This window comes from Crinia signifera, chromosome 1 (genome assembly GCF_055691185.1).
Source record: "Crinia signifera chromosome 1, ASM5569118v1, whole genome shotgun sequence".
Classification (NCBI taxonomy): domain Eukaryota; kingdom Metazoa; phylum Chordata; class Amphibia; order Anura; family Myobatrachidae; genus Crinia; species Crinia signifera.
The window spans coordinates 30729807-30751752 of record NC_139217.1 but is presented as its reverse complement, the minus strand read 5'-3'; the positions used below and the strand labels follow the sequence as shown (position 1 = coordinate 30751752).

The 21946-nt window shown below is 44.0% G+C and overlaps 1 protein-coding gene across 1 annotated transcript in view; it reads right to left on the bottom strand.

The window, feature by feature from the left end:
* GFRA4 (GDNF family receptor alpha 4) overlaps window positions 1–21946 on the bottom strand; it is a 319424-nt gene that overhangs the window by 296174 nt on the left and 1304 nt on the right. The gene's annotated exons all lie outside the window — the stretch shown is intronic.

Here is a 21946-nt window from a genome sequence, read left to right as displayed (position 1 = left end):
GCAAGTATCTTCCCCATAGGATGATGTCATCTCTCCTGGTAGCACGGTCGGTGGCCCAGCCAGGGAGGAAAGCGTCCAAATCTGGACCCGCCCACCGGGAAATGGCCCGGTTTCCCGGTGGGCCAATCCGCCCCTGGGACTGAGAAACCTAAGGACAGTCTTCTCGGTTAGAACGCATGGGGTTACCCATACCTTTTCTGGGCCTTGGTACTGTGAGGGGACGTGGCCAACTCAGGAAGTTGTGGCCAGTGCGCTGGGGGGGGGGGGGGGGGGGGGCACTTGACTGAGAGAAGACTGAGGACACTGGCAGAGAACTGACTGCCTCTCTCACCAGCCAATCACACAACAGAATAATGCCCTTCCACCAGCACCCACTTTACCCCCTCAGCACCACTGGGAATGTATTTTTGAGCAGCTGAATGGCAGAATGAGGCAGATATTTGGTGGGAGAGAGATGCTGAGATGCTAAAAGTATAGAAATCTCTGCGTTACATTTTCTGGCACTATATGTGTGACATAGGCATCACTAGCATTATTTATTCATATAGTAGACATGAATCATTGAAGGCTTGTCTTTAATTACATCCCAGAGCTCTGATTCTATAGAAAACAATAGATATTAACAATATACAGTACTGTACCCATCGGTCTCAATCCATCTTTTCAGAACTGCAATTAAAACACAGAATATTCACAATCCTGCGGTGCTGGAATGTTCACCAACGATGACAGCTCCGGTAATTAGAACCTGTCTTTTGTTGCGGTGCTGTATTATATATTCTAGCATGTGCTGAGAGACTGGGGCAGGAGCGTCAGCAAGCAGAGCGCATTAAGGATGAGCCCGGTATATGATCTATCATTTTTAATTTCAGAATTTCAAGGTAAAGGAAAGAACATCAATAAAGAAATGATTTTCCGTGATAATTACTCTATTCGTGAGAAAAACTAATCTGTCAAGATTGTTTAAACCTTTTGCCAGGATCCTTCGCCTCCGGTCAACTCCCATAACTTCAAGAGCGGTTGGAAACCTCCCGTGTTCAGTCTATGGAGTTAGCCGAGGAACCTATCCCTGCTTTATGTAATACTAATACCACACGCAGCCTGCGGCGAGGAAGTTCTGCCTTAAAGACCCAACAGAGACTCTTCTCAGAGATGTTCCCAACTAGACCATTATGGATTGGCACCATCAAGAACAGATGGCAAATGTCTTCGTTTCTGGATCCTCTCGGGATTCATGAAGAGTCTCCGAAGTAGCTTGCAGGAGACGGAAGACTCTAGAGGGGCTCTGGTTCCCCATTAATGGCAGACAGTCACAGCAACTAAACATGATGAGCTTATTAAGAACTATCAATACAAAAACATGTTAGCGAAAATAACATTTTTATTCCAACCAAGAGAAATTCTGCTTCCAAGACAATAGACAGGATGTACTAATGGGACAACGCCGTAAAATTTCTATTTTAAGGGGGTTTACCAAATTTTCCATTTCCCAGATTGTCACTGAATTTCCAATTTCCCCAATTTTTACCGAATTTCAAATTTGCCCAATTTTCTTACAGTATGTAAAAGTTTTTTGTGAAAACCTCCAACTTATCTGCGCAAATGTCTATGCAGCCACAAATGGGATCAGCTCATAGGTGTCCCCACACCTTACAACAAATTTCGAAAAGTTTAGTGTATAAATACACAATTTGAGGAGATCCCTTCACCGGCGCACACCAAAAGATAGAGAAATGTTACGTCCCTAGTGGGTAGGCAACGTTCCTCTTCTCCGCCTCCGAATCGGGGATAGGGTCACTGTTCCCGAATTACCCCTTAGCTTAATTTCGGGCACCTTTTTCCTCTTCCTATATAGAGAAATCTGCTTCCTCGGTGTTAACCGTAGGTTTGCAGACCAGGATGGAAGGCACAAAGATATCCAATAGTGAAGTAGGTTTTTTTTTAATAGGTAATCCAATATAATATAAAAGCATGTGTTTCAATTCTTGCATGCTTTTATATTATATTGGATTACCTATTAAAAAAAAACCTACAACACTATTGGATATCTTTGTGCCTTCCATCCTGGTCTGCAAACCTACGGTTAACACCGAGGAAGCAGATTTCTCTATATAGGAAGAGGAAAAAGGTGCCCGAAATTAAGCTAAGGGGTAATTCGGGAACAGTGACCCTATCCCCGATTCGGAGGCGGAGAAGAGGAACGTTGCCTACCCACTAGGGACGTAACATTTCTCTATCTTTTGGTGTGCGCCGGTGAAGGGATCTCCTCAAATTGTGTATTTATACACTAAACTTTTCAATTTTCTTATGTACTAAACCCTGGACAAGGGGACTTTTGTGTGGAGGGCGCATTGCATCTTTCTGCATCTGCACTGACATGGGAATCAGATCAGATCCCTCCCAGCATCCTCCACAGATGCAATATCCTTGTCCAACAGCACAGATGGCCAATACCCGGGACCGGCAGCCATCGCAAAGGGCAGTTCTTATTGGGAGAGCTTCCCTTGGGATTCTATTTGGATATGTTCGTATATACGCAATTAGTACTGGCAATTAGTACTGCCTCTTAATACCTTATGTATTAAGAGGCAAAAAATAGAAGGATCTCTTAAATACCTTATAATGCTGCTGCAGCTTTAAATCAGAACAAGCCTATTCTTCACTATGAGAAAAGAACCAAGAACCCTAACCACAGGGATCCCGAAGGTGAATGAGTCCTACATTTAATAGTGGTAAGCACGGCTACTAAAGCTTGTGTGATCCTGAAGAACAGGAGATCCTGATATAAGGTTACAGCTGTAAGTTCTCCAGGAAACCCCTAGGGGGTATGTATATTTATAGATTCCAGAGCTATCCATTACTTGAAGCATGTAAGGCCTTCAAGGGCATTATTCAAGATATGCTGGCCTAATACACGTCATACTATCAGGAACACAGGGTTTGCCGGAACAGACCCCAATATAGTCATTACCCAGCGCCGGAGATTCCTCAGGTTCCACATACAGTAATATACAGATATCTCCAAGAGCCTTTATCCAGGTTCTAGTCATATAACAGCTCACCTCGGTTCCAAAGGCCTATATGTTTGCAACGAGTGCCGCAACAGGGCTTAAAAGCACCTGTAGCTGGCTCTGACCACTCAGCCCCCGACATGATGATGTTCTATGTATGGCACCATTACGCCTCACAGAGGGGACAGGGACAACCAGGACTGGTGAGTGCAAGAAGATGCCTCCATTGGCTACCCGGACATTTGTAAGGGGCATTTTTGTGTGCGGGTGATAAAATGATGTCAGTGGCATAACTGTGTTTGTGGCATAATATGTAATAGTAATCTGTAATGGGCATTACGGTTTATGTGGCATAATGTGTAATTGGCACGAAGGTTGGTGTGGCATAATGTGCAACAGGCATTACGGTTTGTGTGGCATAATGTGCAACAGGCATTACGGTTTATGTGGCATAATGTGTAATTGGCACGAAGGTTGGTGTGGCATAATGTGCAACAGGCATTACGGTTTGTGTGGCATAATGTGCAACAGGCATTACGGTTTATGTGGCATAATGTGTAATTGGGACGAAAGTTTGTGTGGCATAATGTGCAACAGGCATTACGCTTTGTGTGGCATTTTGTGTAAGGGCATTACTATAAGAAGGAAAAATGGCTTGGGGAAGGACACGTGACATGGTGCTCCAGGCACTGTGTCACCTAGCTACACCCCTGTACATGATAACAGTACCCACATCACATACATCTGTGTACTGCTTCATGATAATAACACATACATTTATATACAGTACCTGTATTTCTGAATTGACAACTACAGTAACTAACCTGGAGGCACCTCAGGATCCTCCAAATGGTACTACAAGAACCAGCATGTCCCAACTACTGATACCACGCTGGCCTTGGTGGTGCTATTTGAAGGATCTTGGGGTGCCTGCAGGTGAGTTAGCCTCAATTTAGCTGGTCCATTATAACATACTGGGGGGATAATAATGTTTTTTTTTTTTTGGTATAGCCCCTTTGTTGTTTAGCCCCTCCCATTTTGTGTTTAACCCCTCCCCTTTTTGTTAAGCCCCTCCCTTGCAAGAACCTTTAACGAAGTCCCGAAAAAAGCTAAACAATAATTACATATATTTTTCACAGTTAATATTTATCAAGATGGAAACAGCTGGAGGCAGTCCCCTACTATAAAAAATGGGGTAACGCTGAGGGTGCAATACTAGAAAGTTGCACCAGGAGGCGTCTCTGTTGATCTAGCACCATAAGAGGGCAGCAGTGTGCCCTATGCTGGTCTCACCCAATAATTCCATGAGGTCATGGCTAGGAAGCGGGGTCGCCACATTTGGGACACAAGCCATTCTTGAGTGCAGTGTTTAGATGACCCGCAAGCTTTGCAAGTCAACTAGAATGTCCTCCCAGATGTATCAAGCTTCAAATGTGATAAAGCGGAGAGTGATAGACAACCATGCAAATCAGATCCCAAAAAACATTTTCAAGCCCAGACTGTAAAATGGCAGCTAGGAGCTGGCTGTATATGACTCTCCCATTTTATCACTTTTTGAAGCTTGATACATCTTACAAGCTTAGAGTAAAAAGTTGTTTATGGACTGCTAAATAAATATACAGCGCCCCTGGTGTGTTCTCAGAACCTCCAGAGGCTCATTGCTGAGAGGATGAGGAAAATGGAAAAACTGTTTTTTTTTTCCCCACACATTTTTTTTTATTTCCTGGACTGCAAACTTTGCAGTGGATACAATCCCACTCTACCTCCATGCTTGGATGAGCAAAATAACTTGTTACTGGGAGAGAGAGCATTGCTTTTCAATTTCCTGTCTGTCACCCGAGGTGGGAGGATTAACCCTCGAGTGTCTCAATGCCAGCTCCACAGTCTAGGAATAGGAAATGACAGCAACTCTAGAACAAGTTTCCCCATCATACCGCTGTTATCTCTACATACAGAGAAGAAAACAGATAGGAGATTCACATTCAGCACATAGAATGGCAGAGATGGGATTGTGTAGTGCACCCTGACGCAGCATCATTGTCACTGAAGGATCTGACACTTTGCAGCTGACAGAGCGACAGTGTTCCCCTGTGCAATATTATATATATATAGCTTCATGATACCCGTCACACATTCTGCTTTCATTAAGCTGCATAACTGTTTTTATAGCTCATACGCTTTCTAGCATCAGGCAGGCTGTGGTTCTGCTGACAAGGCGGAACGCGTAGTCACACCAGAACAAGCCTACCTCTGGTATAGCTGCTCAATATGACATGTCCAGCGACAAAATTCCAAAACATGGGCTATGTCCTGACTATCTGCAAAGCTGCTAATGAATGTCCTAAAAGTATAAGGTAAAGAATCCACAAAAAAGGGTGTAAATACACATTATGGTTCGACGCATAGATGCCTACACTCCTGAATCCTGTGGGAGGCTCACGGTTTAGAGTACAGTCTCCAGCTGGCCCTGCAAAGTTTAACTGATCTCCCAGATTCCCTTCTCCCCTCAGGAATCAGGATGTGATTGGGCTCAGATGAGAGGACCTACAGTATGAGGATGTCACCCACTTTTAATGCAGGAGGGGTATAAGTGCATGATGCAACTTATTCTAATGGCAACTAGCTTAAGGTATGGCTTAAGGTTTTCACAAACATTCTTAAGTTTTGTGATTTGAGCTTTCAAAGGCGCTACTCCGGGCAACACTCCGCCCCCGGCACCCGTAAAGCCCCACCCCAGGTTCTAATTGGGCCATGGGCCAGTCAATCAAAGAAAAAAGATGACAATCAATAGTCAAAAAAAACCATTGATGGTCATCCTTTAGATATTATGCTGCCATTGATGACTGTTTGTACTCCTAACATCGATGGTAACCATTGATGGCGATAGCAACGATGGCCACCTCTACTGAGGTCATGAGCCTGCTTCCCACCATGGGCCTCACTGTGCAAAGTTTGTATATAGATCTGATCGCAGTACAAATTTGTTCTCAGAATGGGCAAAACCACGTGCACTGCAGGTGGGGCAGATGTAACATGTGCAGAGAGAGGTAACTTTGGGCGGGGTGTGTTGAAACGGAAATCTAAATTGCAATGAAAAAATAATGCAGCCAGTATTTACCCTGCACAGAAACAAAATAACTCACCCAAATCTAACTCTCTCTATACATGTTACATCTGCCCCACCTGCAGTGCACATGGTTTTGCCCATTTTGAGAACAAATTTGTACTGCCATCAGATCTGAATAAGGGCCTATGTATGTGCTATATAAATAACTATATACATAAAATTCTCTAGGATGCAATTGTATTCAATGTGTGTTGTGTGTGTGTGTGTGTGTGTGTGTGTGGGGGGGGGGGGGTTACAAAAGCAGTTATCTGCAACATTTCCTTATAACATATTCAGGAACGTTCTACAACATTTTAATTGTCTTTTTTTTTTTTTTAAACAGATCATTAAAGAGACATGCGGGATTTGATCATTTCCCTCGCAGTTACGTCATATTAAAGACCTTTTTCTTGCCAATAAAAAAATTGGTACATGTGCGGATTTGGCTCCCGGATGCCTGTGCCGCGGAGATTTCATTTTTCTGGGTGTCAGCTGAAGATGTCATGACCAAGTAAAGAACACACACAGCGCATATTAAAAGCTTTGTCCCCCCCTCCTCAGGCACGCACTCTGTGTGGCTGGTGCTCTGACCTTCCACCCCAATTTGCCATGCAAAGTACAAACGTGCAAATTGATTATTGGTTTGCTACAGCGGGAGGAACATAGGACAAAGAATTGATTGTCAATGACACTGAAGAGTTTCAATGTTCTCTGTGACATTCAACCGGCTGCTATACGTTAAGTGCAGCATCCGCAGCGATTAATTCAGGGTGCAGAGTATTGGGCGCTGACAGGCAATAAGCACCAACCTGTAGCGCGATTCCCTGACTCTGACTTTATTTATTCATTAGTTTCAGCCTAAAATATTTAGTTATTTTTATTGTTTATATCCAAATACACAGGGAACACATTGCTTGTATTCAGAATGTCTGCCTGCAATATTTGCAGGTGATAACAATACTTTACAGTTATAAACAACTTTATATACTGTATGTTCTCATCAGCAAAGATGTAAATGAGTTATGGATCTCGATAAAAATGACTTACCCAAGGTCATGATCATAGAGACTTAGGGGTACAATTACTAAAGCTTCTTATAATGAAAAAATGTGATTCTGTTTATTATTTCTCTATTGCATCCTAGAAAATGATAGATGGATTGATTGGTTGCCGGGGGTAACACCTCTTTTAATTTTTAGAAGCTCCACTTATTTCACAGTGAGCATGAACAAGGGTAAATGACAGTGACAGTACTTGTGAGCGGGGGCACAGGTGCACCGATATTATTTGGGCCCCTTTCCTCCACGCCAACCCACAGTATGCCACAGGGCAGTGGGTGACAGTTGGATGCAATGGATAAAAGTTGGAGGCAGCGGGTGACAGTTGGAGGCAATGGATAAAAGTTGGAGGCAATGGATAAAAGTTGGAGGCAATGGATAAAAGTTGGAGGTAATGGATAAAAGTTGGAGGCAATGGATAAAAGTTGGAGGCAATGGATAAAAGTTGGAGGCAATGGATAAAAGTTGGAGGCAGTGGGTGACCCCCAAATAGTGTACTTTATCCCCTCACATGCTTTGTGCCTCTTGACCATTTTTAATCTGGATGGTTATGTATGAAAAAGATAAAAAAACACAAATATTCATGTCATTGACCATCGACTTAGACATTGTCTATCAGCTATTCATATACAACATTGAATATACAAGATATACACCTCCCCACACACAAAATTTGTGTCAACCAATGTTGTGTCAACCATTGTTATGTCAAACTTTTCACCCTTTTGACCATAACTACTGTTGATTTTTTTTATCCGTTAACCTTTTGAACCTGTCGACCTAACTCATTTCAACCATATGTTGTCCTATTGACTATATACATGATATCACAGATTTAATATAAAGTCACAGTGAACAAGGCGGTGTAGTGACATTCCAGGGTCAAGCCCAGCTTTCCAAGCCTTTAACCTGAATATATAAACTGTTTCAATACTTACCAATTGTATGGAACAGAATCCTGTATCCCACTGATTTAGTAGCAAAGCATTGGGAGGGGGCAGGGGCTAAATGACAATTTTCCATCATTTAGCCCCACTTCTTCACCTTAGACCTGCAAATTACTGCATTTTGCCACTGCAGGGGTGGGGTTTAATGAAGTGATATTAGGCCCCACCCCTGAAGATCCCTGTATAACCTCCTTTTATCCAGGCTTCTCTCGGAGAGGAGACACAGAAACCAGAAAGAGCACATGCATTACCAAACTATGTAACTGTTTTCAATGCTCTGTTTATCTACAAAAAAAAAAAAAAGCTGAAATACAAGTATTAACTTTGAACTTAGGGATAAATTGACTAAAGTTTCCAAAAATATAATGAGGTGATACAATACAGGGGCTGATGTAGCAGTTAAATGTGTATTAGGTGTAATGGCGCATGGACATGGACGTAACTAGACATTCGTAGGCCCCAAAGGGCCCCCTATTTAGCAACTGATGGTAATACATGTATATAGCACATATAACTTAGACTGTAAAGATGGGCCTCCTTCAGCTCTGGGCCCCATAGCAGCTGCACCCTTTGCACCTATGGTAGTTACGCTCTTGTGTATGGAACTATGGGCCTGACTCTGTACTGATTGGTCCTCAGCGTATTCACGCCGGATGTTGCGGCTCTGCGCATGCGTAAGGGTGAATATACTCACGTGCAGAGCCACTGTGCCCATGTCTTTGCACCGAGAGGGGATGGGCAGTGGGCGGACAGGAGGCTGGCGCATGGGGACACCCAGCTTTTCAAGGGAGTGCCCAGAAAAATGCTGGGTGCGCCCATAAAAACGATGGGCATCCCCATGCGAACGCAGGCGGGTCTGAGCCTGGACATCACATGACATCAGCACGCGCCCCGTTCTAGGACATATCCGAGCCAAATAAAAGTCAGCATTCGCAGTATTCCCCGAACATCGAATGATTTTTCCCTCACACGCTTGCCTTCGAATAGGTGTGTCACCATTCGCATGCTTCCAGTGGGATTAGTGAGGTGGTGATGGGGCTGGTGTTCGTTCACACAGTGGGCGGAGTTTATATGCTCGCTAAGCAGCAAATGACCTCTGCTTTGGGAGCAGACCTGAATGATGCCCTAAATGCACATATTTGCCCAGTATTCTGAGTTGTAGACACCAGTACGAGTGGACCGATGCTACTGGTTTAAAGCCATCCTCATTTTCATCATCCTCGGGCGTCCTTGCCCGAGCCCTTGATGTAAACGATTTCTTTTGTAAATATGTAAAGTGCTCTGAGTCCTATTGGGAGACAGAGTCTGTATGTAAATAATGGTTATTCTTTTCTGTCTCCGATCTACCTCCAGCAGTTTTGCTTCCGAGGAGAGATGAGGGTTTAAACAAGGATGCGTCCATCAGCCGGCCGAGAAGGAGTTAACAAGCGTGCGCTGCGGAGCGGATGAGAAAGTGGCACGCAGCACCGGTGGGATACACAGAGACGTGTAAATTATTTGCGAGCGAGCCTTAAAGGGAAGACCGGCAGAAAAAACGCAAGATTAGCAAAAAAATAAAAACAAAATGAAATAAAAGGCGCTGAAGTTTTTCCACGATTAAGATGAATTGCAGGCAATAGACTAGAAAATTGATTCTAATATTGTTAGCCTGGGAATAAAGACAGTCATTCTGTAAGTAAAAAAGGTTTGAATTAAGGATGAAAAATCAAAATACCATTGATCTATAAAAAGCTTCCCGGTAAAACAGGTTTTAATCTTTCTCCGCGTTTTGCTCTTGGGTTGTTAATTAATACAGTTGGAGCGGAGGCGATAGACGTTTTAACAATGAATTTATTTGCATTCCAGTGAATATCAATCAGCGCACTTCCTTGTGTGTCTTCGCGGATAAACACGATGACATGTTTCCAGTTCTTCATTGGGACCATCATAGAACACCACTAGAGACTGACATTTTGGGGCTTATCTGCACCAGGCTGCGCAAAACCTCCAAGCTCAGGATATTTATTTATCAATATTTATTATTTAGCATAAAAATATTCCACAGTCGTACACATTAGACCTAGCACCTGTGGAGGTTACACTCTATATGCCCTATTACATCAACACACATATACTTTTTTGGGGAGGAGACTGGAGTATGCGGAGGATAGGAAGAGAACATATAAACTCCACACAGATAAGCAATGATTGGAATTCGACTCATGACCTTAGTGTGTGAGGCAGTACTTCTAACCACTACACGCCCCCCCATGCCACTTATTAGTAAAGGTCAAATCTGCAGTAACCAATAACAGTCAAGTAGCTGACTTTTTTATTGTACTTTTTGTCCTAGACCAGGGGTGGCCAAACCTGTCCTCAAGATCTACCAATAGTTTATGTTATTCATCCAACCTGTGGATCTATAGTAGGAATGAATGCAGCATGAAAATGTGACAGTTAGTAATGACTACACCTGTGCACCAGCTAGGTGGTATGGGAAATGTGACAGTTAGTAATGACTACACCTGTGCACCAGCTAGGTGGTATGGGAAATGCGACAGTTAGTAATGACTACACCTGTGCACCAGCTAGGTGGTCTGGGAAATGCGACAGTAATGACTACACCTGTGCACCAGATAGGGAGTCTGTAAAATTGGACAGTTAGTAATGACTGCACCTGTGCACCAGCTAGGGAGTCTGGGAAATGGGACAGTTAGTAATGACTGCACCTGTGCAAAAGCTAGGTGGTATGGGAAAGGTGACAGTTAGTAATGACTACACCTGTGCACCAGCTAGGGAGTCTGGGAAATGGGACAGTTAGTAATGACTGCACCTGTGCACCAGCTAGGTGGTATGGGAAAGGTGACAGTTAGTAATGACTACACCTGTGCACCAGCTAGGTGGTATGGGAAAGGTGACCGTTAGTAATGACTACACCTGTGCACCAGCTAGGTGGTATGGGAAAGGTGACAGTTAGTAATGACTACACCTGTGCACCAGCTAGGTGGTATGGGAAATGGGACAGTTAGTAATGGCTGCACCTGTGCACCAGCTAGGTGGTATGGGAAATGTGACATTTAGTAATGACTACATCTGTGCATAAGCTAGGTGGTCTGGGAAATGTGACAGTTAGTAATGACTACACCTGTGCACCAGCTAGGTGGTATGGGAAAGGTGACAGTTAGTAATGACTACACCTGTGCACCCGCTAGGTGGTCTGGGAAATGAGACAGTTAGTAATGACTACATCTGTGCATAAGCTAGGTGGTCTGGGAAATGTGACAGTTAGTAATGACTAAACCTGTGCACCAGCTAGGTGATTTGTAAAACGTGGAAACAGGCTTTTGGGTGCATTTTCCCTTTAGTACATACCCTGCCATAAATGAGAAAACAATGATGCTTTGTCAGAACAGAGACCAACAGTGGGTCCTTCTGCCCACACCCGGGTCATTCCAAATGTCTAAAAATTGTTGTCAACGTAACATCAATCGCCATGAAACTTCTCCGCCATCAGCCTCTCCCGAGAAGGGAATATAGAAGCAGAGTGTTGTGAGGAAAGACTACAATTAGGAATAAAACAAATGACGGGTCAGCAGGACCCAATTTAGGTGGAACGTGTAAGAGTTGTACAGACGGGAACATGTTCTGAGGGAAATCTGTGAACAATTCCCCGAGTAATAGACCCTCTTCATCAAGTATGACAAGCAGAACGGCTAATTTATACATCCTTCTAAGGATTCCTAGAATGATCCCAGCCCATTGCCAGACGCGATGACCTCCGAGACTCAGAATAATTAGAGTGACACAGCAGCTCCCTTTAGTAGGTCTTGTGCTACGGTAATGAAGAACAATCCCCCGGTCACCCCATACTATTACACTGTGTTCTAGAGTCAGCGCAGAATATGATCATGGAAACCACAAGACCAGCGACCAAACAAAATACAAGGAAATGGGAAATCCAAGCCCCACCCAAATCTAATCTGGGTATGGGTAAAAACCAGACCCGGACAAGACCCCAGACCGCTGGACCGGACATCAAACTGCATTCCACAGCTTGTATGGTCGGGGGGGGGGGGGGATGTCCTGTCCCTGGGAGGCTGTAATCTCCCCTTACCCATGTCCCTGGTGAAAGCTATCACAGGCATCCCCCCAGACAGCACACCCCCAGGACAGGACACCCCCTGGACCAGACACTACAAGCTCCGGAATGCAGATTTTGATGTCTGGTCCGGGGTCCAGTCTAATCTCTCTGCATGTTGCATCTGCCCCAGGTTCAGTGCAACATGGTATTGCCCAGGTGCACAGTTACTTGCTATGTTATAGTAGCGCAAATGGTTTGATCCAGCTGTTCATTTTGTAATCATGTCATATGGCAAATTAAATATAAAGAGGGAAATTTACTAAGATGGGATATTGCTATGGGCAACCACTCGAAATCTACTTTTTTATTTAGCACCTTCAGAAGAAAATAGATCATAATAGAATAGAAGTTCCAGCTTAGCAAATTTCCCCCAAAGTGCCACCATTGCTAGCAGTCCTGGCTTCTAGCACAGCATGGCCTGTATTCATCACTGATTTGCAGAACAGACCTGTGCTAGGAGCACCATATCAGAGAGCCAACAAATCCCAGGCAGGTGCTTGAATGAACACTAGGGGGAATATATTTACGAAGATGAGAGTTGTATTGAAGATGGAATGTTGCTTATAGCAACCAACGAGATTCTTCTATATTCTGGTGCTAAATAAATAAGGAGATTGATTGGTTGCTAAGGGCAACATCCTATCTTCAATAGAACACCCATCTTAGTACATTTACCCCTAGGTGACAGAGAACTTAGGATGGACGTTCACAGCAATCAGTCGTGACAGCACTCGGCAGCATGCAGCGAGCAACCTCTAAAACATTTAGTAGCTAGATCCGTTCAGAGCTGGTATAACAAGAAAATATTGTTTTATTCTATGTTATAAGGCAGCAGCAAGCTCTCTGTGTAACACTATCCTCACAATACATCTGTTCCATGTACTGTATGCATACTAGGCTGAATGAGCCTCAGCATTAAGTCCCCTCCTGGCCGTACATCAGTCATAGAGATGGCAGGACAGACAGTAGCATCACATCTATCCCATCAGTCATAGAGATGGCAGGACAGACAGTAGCATCACCTCTGCTCTGTGCAGTGTCATGTGATAACATGCTCCTGCTTTCTGTATAATATTTCTGCCTTATGTTCGATCCATAATGATGTACGAAGTACGAGGACCTCATACAATATTTATTAGATAATCCGTCCTCATTGCCAGAAGTAAGAGGACACCTCCTAGCTACGGTACAGTAGCCATCTCAGAAATGATGACCACTCATTTCCCCTGTCAGAGCAAAGACCAGAGGTCATTTTATGCCCTATTAAATGTTTTATGTTGGTCCAGATGTTAAGGGTAGGGAGTCAAGTCATAAATCCCGATTGATTTTTGGCTTGCCACAGCCAGGGCAATAATACAATGGAGGCTTCTGGGTAATCGCAGGGCGCGCTTCCTGTCCACTCATTACTGGAATTTACTGCTCCCATCAATGAAACAGAAATAAATGAGTTTGCATTTCCTCCTGCAACTTTTCTTTTCATTTTGTACAGACAAAGAGGGTAATATGCAGTTCAGTAGAGTTCACAGGGGAAGATGTACAGCATCAAACTTTGGAGAAAGATAAAGTGGAGAAAGGAAAAACTATCAGCCAATCAGCTTCTAACATATTTCAGGCTGTGTTACAGTTGGAATCTGGTTTGATTTCAATGAGGTGCAGCATTTACCTGTGACGGTAATATCCGTAAAATAAACCCCTTCGTTCCAGTATTGGCCTTCTCTATAATGCCAGAATCTGTGTTGGTTTAATTCCACAGGTGCTGTTAATCTCTCCATTTAATTAATTGTAGGTTCAAGGTGGGAGGGGCATTGACAACCGTTGCCTGACTCATACAAACTGTATTCGCCTAGAACAGAGATGGATAGTGGGAGGATTTTAAGAATCTGCAGATTCAAGGACCTGCTCTCCAGTTATGATAAATTCTGTATTTTAGAATGATTCTTTTATTTTAGCTTATTTTTATTATTTTACTTTATCTGACTTTTATCTTTGTGAAAGTCAAGTACATATAGGGAACACATAGGGAGATCTGATTACTTTCCCAGAATATCCAGGAAACACAAGACCACCCACAGATCTCGCCCTGAAGTGGGCAGGTCTTGATGATAAAATGCCTGGTGAATGCCTTCCAACATAGCCTTGCATACCCTCCAACTGTACCATTTTAGCCGGTGCAGTACCGTTTTTTAACAGTCTGTACCGGCCAAAACGAACTTTACCCATTGTACCGATTTTCTGGCTGACTGACAAAACTCTGGGAGATGTAGTTCATAACATCGCCGACTGCTCCCCAGGGAGTGTGGGAGAGCAGCCGGCCAGGACTACATCTCCCAGGGTGCACGGCGGTGGGACATGGCAGGCCCGCCTCGAGCTGCTCAGGAAGAGACTCTGGTTGGGGGACGTCACGGCTGTGGGAAGCCAGTGACTAAATTTATTGTTCTCTCCCCATGCCGCACCCAACTGGTACAGCACAAGCCGCCGCTGCCGGGATCAGTGAGTGGGCAGCGTGAAGTCACCAGTGTGCGGCCTAATCTGCTGCAGCATGGAGAACCTGGCACCTGTTCTTCTGGCTCCGCACAGCTGACGGGACTGACTGTTCCAGGTAGGGACAGCCAGCGCAGGATTTATTTTAAAATGGGATGTGTAGTGTTAAGTATCAAGACCACGCCCCTTTACAAATGGCCACGCCTCTATCTATGGCCACACACCACTGGCCTGTACCGATTTTTCAGTTGGAATTGTTGGAGGGTATGGCCCAATCCTCCTTCTGTGAAATTCTCAGTATTCTGGATGGCGAAATGCGTTGTCAGTATTCAGTGAATGAGGCACTGTGAAGTCCCACTATCTTCATAGGAGTTAATTAATTGATCTATAGGTGTGCCCACACCATTATATATATGTAAGACTGAAGCTGTACATTCATACATGCACCCTTATGTGAGTACAAAGAAAAATGAGCAATTTAGGGGTACAATCTGGACAATGTAGCGTGCCCCTACTGGTGTGCCAATGCTGTCGCAATGGCAAACCCCTGGCACCAGCTGCACATCTTCCCTTATCAAATTAACCCCATACACTGGATTCTCATGAACTTGGGCCCACCAATATGGCTGCCTCCACTGGTGAACAGGAGCCAGCTAGACATTACTAATAGATTGATTGACTATTGTCGTGGGATCACATGTGCTTGACCAGCAGACTCTTCCTTTATGTGGTGATTGTTTAATCCGTCCTTACCTTAAATACACACATGAGTGCGGCTTGTTTTGCAGCTGGGGTATGTAACCAGGGGGAATAGTAAGTGCTGCTGAATACTGGAGCAGCAGGCACTTAAAGCCTGCTAGACACACGGCTATACCATATACAGTAAGCCATTCTAATTAGTCAGTTTAGCTAAATAAATATAAGGTAAGTGAGATATACTGTACACACAGCATGATCAGGAAAATACCCTGTACAGTTACATTCAGCACAAACCTCTCACAGAAAGAAAACAGGGCGCACTTCTGTCCACTATTATTTCATCATGTTACTTTGCAGCTATTAAAAAAGAAAATAAATAATATTTCCTCCATGCAATGTAATTAGCTATGTGAACCATTAACAGCAATACTCAGAATCATTAACAGCAATACAAAGAAGGTGAAATGCCGGACGCTATGTTCACATTGCTGATTGGTCTGATCAACTTTTATTCTCTGATATTTGAATTGTGAAGAATCCGGATCAGTTTACATTCAATCACTTCCTCTACTGTCCCATCACATCCTTATAGTACAGCCAGTCTGTCCCTGGAAACCTTGATGGTATCCAGTATACAGTATTCTACATGTACCCAGTCTGCATGTAAGGCCAGAACTAGATTATCTATTAAGCAACATAAGCTCCTGCCTAGGGTTAGATCATCCATTATTCAGCATAAGCTCCTGCCTAGGGTTAGATCATTCATTATGCAACATAGTCTGCCTAGGGTTAGATCATCCATTACACAAACTAAGCTCCTGCCTAGGGCTAGATCATCCATTATTCAGCATAACCTCCTGCCTAGGGTTAGATCATCCATTATTCAGCATAAACTCCTGCCTAGGGTTAGATCATCCATTACGCAAAGTAAGCTCCTGCCTAGGGTTACATCATCTGTTAGGCAACATAACCTCCTGCCTAGGGTTAGATCATCCATTACACAAACTAAGCTCCTGCCTAGGGTTAGATCATCCCTTACACAAACTAAGCTCCTGCCTATGGTTAGATCATCCATTACACAAACTAAGCTCCTGCCTAGGGTTAGATCATCCATTACACAAACTAAGCTCTTGCCTAGGGTTAGATCATCCATTACACAAACTAAGCTCCTGCCTAGGGTTAGATCATCCATTACACAAACTAATCTCTTGCCTATGGTTAGATCATCCATTAGGCAACATAAGCTCCTGCCTAGGGTTAGATCATCCATTACACAAACTAAGCTCTTGCCTAGGGTTAGATCATCCATTAGGCAACATAAGCTCCTGCCTAGGGTTAGATCATCCATTAGGCAACATAAGCTCCTGCCTAGGGTTAGATCATCCATTAAACAAACTAAGCTCCTGCCTAGGGTTAGATCATCCATTAGACAAACTAAGCTCCTGCCTAGTGTTAGATCATCCATTACACAAACTAAGCTCTTGCCTAGGGTTAGATCATCCATTACACAAACTAAGCTCTTGCCTAGGGTTAGATCATCCATTAGGCAACATAAGCTCCTGCCTAGGGTTAGATCATCCATTAGGCAACATAAGCTCCTGCCTAGGGTTAGATCATCCATTAGGCAACATAAGCTCCTGCCTAGGGCTAGATCATCCATTAAACAAACAAGCTCTTGCCTAGGGTTAGATCATCTATTACACAAACTAAGCTCCTGCCTAGGGTTAGATCATCCATTACACAAACTAATCTCTTGCCTATGGTTAGATCATCCATTAGGCAACATAAGCTCCTGCCTAGGGTTAGATCATCCATTACACAAACTAAGCTCCTGCCTAGTGTTAGATCATCCATTACACAAACTAAGCTCCTGCCTAGGGCTAGATCATCCATTACACAAACTAAGCTCTTGCCTAGGGTTAGATCATCCATTAGGCAACATAAGCTCCTGCCTAGGGTTAGATCATCCATTAGGCAACATAAGCTCCTGCCTAGGGCTAGATCATCCATTAAACAAACAAGCTCTTGCCTAGGGTTAGATCATCCATTACACAAACTAAGCTCCTGCCTAGGGTTAGATCATCCATTACACAAACTAAGCTCCTGCCTAGGGTTAGATCATCCATTACACAAACTAAGCTCTTGCCTAGGGTTAGATCATCCATTAGGCAACATAAGCTCCTGCCTACGGTTAGATCATCCATTAGGCAACATAAGCTCCTGCCTAGGGCTAGATCATCCATTAAACAAACAAGCTCCTGCCTAGGGTTAGATCATCCATTATGCAACATAAGCTCCTGCCTAGGACAAGATCATCCATTATGCAACACAAGGCTAGATCATCCATTACGTAACATAAGCTCCTGCCTAGTGCTAGATCATCCATTATACATTATAAGCTCCTGCCTAGGGCTAGATCATCCATTATGTAACATAAGCTCCTGCCTAGGGCTAGATCATCCATTACGTAACATAAGCTCCTGCCTAGGGTTAGATCATCCATTATGTAACATAAGCTCATGCCTAGGGCTAGATCATCCATTATGTAACACAAGCTCCTGCCTAGGACTAGATCATCCATTATGTAACACAAGCTCCTGCCTAGGGCTAGATCATCCATTATGCAACATGATCTCCTGCCTAGGGCTAGATCATCCATTATACATTATAAGCTCCTGCCTAGGACTAGATCATCCATTGTGTAACACAAGCTCCGGCCTAGGGCTAGATCATCTATTATGTAACATGAGCTCCTGCCTAGGGCTAGATCATCCATTATGCAACATAAGCTCCTGCCTAGGGCTAGATCATCCATTATGTAAAATAAGCTCCTGCCTAGGGTTAGATCATCCATTATACATTATAAGCTCCTGCCTAGGGCTAGATCATCCATTATGTAACATGAGCTCCTGCCTAGGGCTAGGTCATCCATTACGTAACATAAGCTCCTGCCTAGGGCTAGATCATCCATTATGCAACATAAGCTCCTGCCTAGGGCTAGATCATCCATTATGTAAAATAAGCTCCTGCCTAGGGCTAGATCATCCATTATACATTATAAGCTCCTGCCTAGGGCTAGATCATCCATTATACATTATAAGCTCCTGCCTAGGGCTAGATCATCCATTATGTAACATGAGCTCCTGCCTAGGACTAGATCATCCATTATACATTATAAGCTCCTGCCTAGGGCTAGATCATCCATTATACATTATAAGCTCCTGCCTAGGGCTAGATCATCCATTATGTAACATGAGCTCCTGCCTAGGGCTAGATCATCCATTATACATTATAAACTCCTGCCTAGGGCTATATCATCCATTATACATTATAAGCTCCTGCCTAGGGCTAGATCATCCATTATACATTATAAACTCCTGCCTAGGGCTAGATCATCCATTATACATTATAAGCTCCTGCCTAGGGCTAGATCATCCATTATGTAACATGAGCTCCTGCCTAGGGCTAGATCATCCATTATACATTATAAGCTCCTGCCTAGGACTAGATCATTCATTACGTAACATAAACTCCGGCCTAGGGCTAGATCATCCATTACGTAACATAAGCTCCTGCCTAGGGCTAGATCATCCATTACGTAACATAAGCTCCTGCCTAGGGCTAGATCATCCATTATGCAACATGAGCTCCTGCCTAGGGCTAGATCATCCATTATACATTATAAGCTCCTGCCTAGGGCTAGATCATCTATTACGTAACTTAAGCTCCAGGCCCTGTGGGAGCAGATGGGCCCAAATTATTTCATGTAGGATTTTATTTTTACCAATGGAGGGCGCTGAGGGGGCCCATAGCAGCGCCTTACGGGATCTGTAGGATAGGCTGACATTTTGTATAGGTTGACAAACAATATGTCAACACCAGAAGGTCAACATGCACAAAGTCGACATTGACAAAAGGTTATAATGAGCAAAAGATCGACATGAAAAAGATGGACACATGAAAAAGGTCATGTTGCCAATGTTGACACCTGAGCGAGTGGATCCCCAATTACTGTAGCACACTTGGCTCATCATGCGAGTGTACACGCTACACTAATTGCGGGGGTCCGCTCGCTCGTGTCGACACTGACACTTTTTCATATGTAGACAGGTCAAAATGATGCTTGTGCAAGTCAACCTTGTGTCACTGTCGATCTTGTCCTGTGCATATTGACCTTTTAGTGTCGACACTGTCTATCACATGATCCATATCTGGGCCTTGCCTAGGGTACGTAGACTCTTATGGAGGTATGAGGCTCTGGCAGAGGCATGTAGGCAGCTGAGGATGCTGGCAGATGTGTAACACTGGGAGGCAATGGAGTCATCTGCCGCCGGGCTCCTGCTCCCAAGGGGGCACCTCTCCTCCCCTGCAAGTTTGAATCAGGTAATTGAAAGCCATCAATATTGCTTCTGTGGCTGACTCCTCCTCCTAGCAGGACCTTAGACATCACACTCTCTTCATTTTAAACATAACACACACACACACACACACACACACACACACACACACACACACACACACACACATGCATACATATATTTCTAGCAGGTGGTACTGTATGTGTGTTTTTGGGGAAGAGGGGAACCCATTTATCTTGCCTCCGAGCAGCTGGGACGCCCTTATGCCACAGGATGCTGGGTTAGGAAGGAGTTTGGCTGTGTGGCAGAACTTCTTATAGAATCTGATTCCTAGTAATAGGATCTCAGTAGCCACAGAGAAAGCTATTCCACAGGAGTAGACTGTCTCCTACAGGCGGTGTGGCAGCAGAAAATGATAGCAAGGACTATTGAGAAGGTTTGTGCACAAGGCTCCACACTGGCATCTGTAGGGTTACCGCTAGAATTTGCACTGACAATCTCTCCAAGGCTAATCCTTTCGATTACAAAGATTTAACTCTTCTCTCTTCCACGCCGAGAAATGGGTAACCCACTTGATCCGAAACTTTTTCAGTTCTAATTATTTTTCATATTTTTTTTAATCCAGTTTAATACTCCTCACCTCCCCAAATAAAGCACACTCACCTGTTTGAGTCTGCGGGTTAAATATGGTATTAGCACAAATAGCATTAGCAAATCCCCAGATTGTACAAAGTGTAAGCTGTTCAACAACAATGACTTAATCTCATCAAATAGATCATCAATGTGCTGCTAATAAGTCCATATGAAATATGCAGCTATAAGGATTGGCTCATTGTCAGCCCTGTTAATTCCTGCTCAGATTCTGCAAACAATGCACTTGTGTTAAAGGGTCTCTAGCAAGGCTGCACTTGTATGTGGATGGATCAGGAGCAAGCGGAGCGCTGGGAAAAGGCGACTCGTTTGCTTCTGATAGTTTTTATGGGAATGATGAAAAAAAAAAAAAGCTATTAAATAGATTGTAAATTTTGCAAGGTGCTGCTTGAGCAACCTCATCCAGGGCAGAAATGATTATACAGCAATGTGGAGGGAACTGTGGGGGCACAGAGAGGAGACAGAGAGTGGGGTCACCAGACAGGGAAAAGGTACCAGACAAAAAAAAAAACAAGACTGGCACATCGAACGCAGTACAGCTATAGGGACACTGGCAAAGGTGGGTATAAATAATGGCAGGTAAAAGCCAGGAGAAATGTGTGTAGGCTTCAGAGGGGTTGAGGTATTGGTGACATGGGGGGAGGGGGGGGGGTTGTTATAAGGGGTCCTGGAATTAAAGTGACTACAAAATGTTCCACACACATGATAAAAGCGTGCTTAGAGACGACATAACAGCAGAATCACATCAGCAGGGGAGACTGGCCATAGAGTCTAGTTCAGCTGAAGGGATCACTCTGCAACCCCTCAGCCTTAATACATAAGAGAGATCCACTGAGGTTGGGAGAGACTTGTGCAGAAATACAGATGGGGAACCTCGGCTCTGTGGTTCCTGCATGGCTGGGAATTCTACACAAGCAACTGCACTCTAGGAAATGCATGCAATGCCAATACATAGGCACACAGTAGTACCATGCTATGTTCACTGCTGGTAGGGCTGCAATACTTGGACCAGAGTCCAAGATATATATATTATCTATCTATACAGTATAGACACACACACAAATACTATATCGTTGCATATTAACACACTACACCAATTTCTGTTCCCACACTCAATTTCTTCAACCCCTACTAATGTGCGGCCAAGTCCATTTGTCAATGCCAGTATGATGCCAACTTGGAAATCAACGGGCTTATTACACTTCTAGGACACTGAGAACACCATTTGCCCTACACCAAGCTGCCAGTCCATATGCAGGATATTATTCTGCCATTTCCAGTTGTATACAAACATGACACTACTGCCCCCCCCCCCCCCCCCCCCAACCAGGAGCCAGTCCCATGACACACTGTGCTGTGCAATGCCCTCAGCAGGTTAATGCCAGTGTAAAACCAGCCTGTACGTGCTCAGGTTTGTACTGCCAGTCATACGTGTATGTGTGGATGCACAGACTGCCCACGACAGAAGCGCCAAGAGACAGATACCCAGATCAGTTCTAGTCTCCGGGTGCCCAC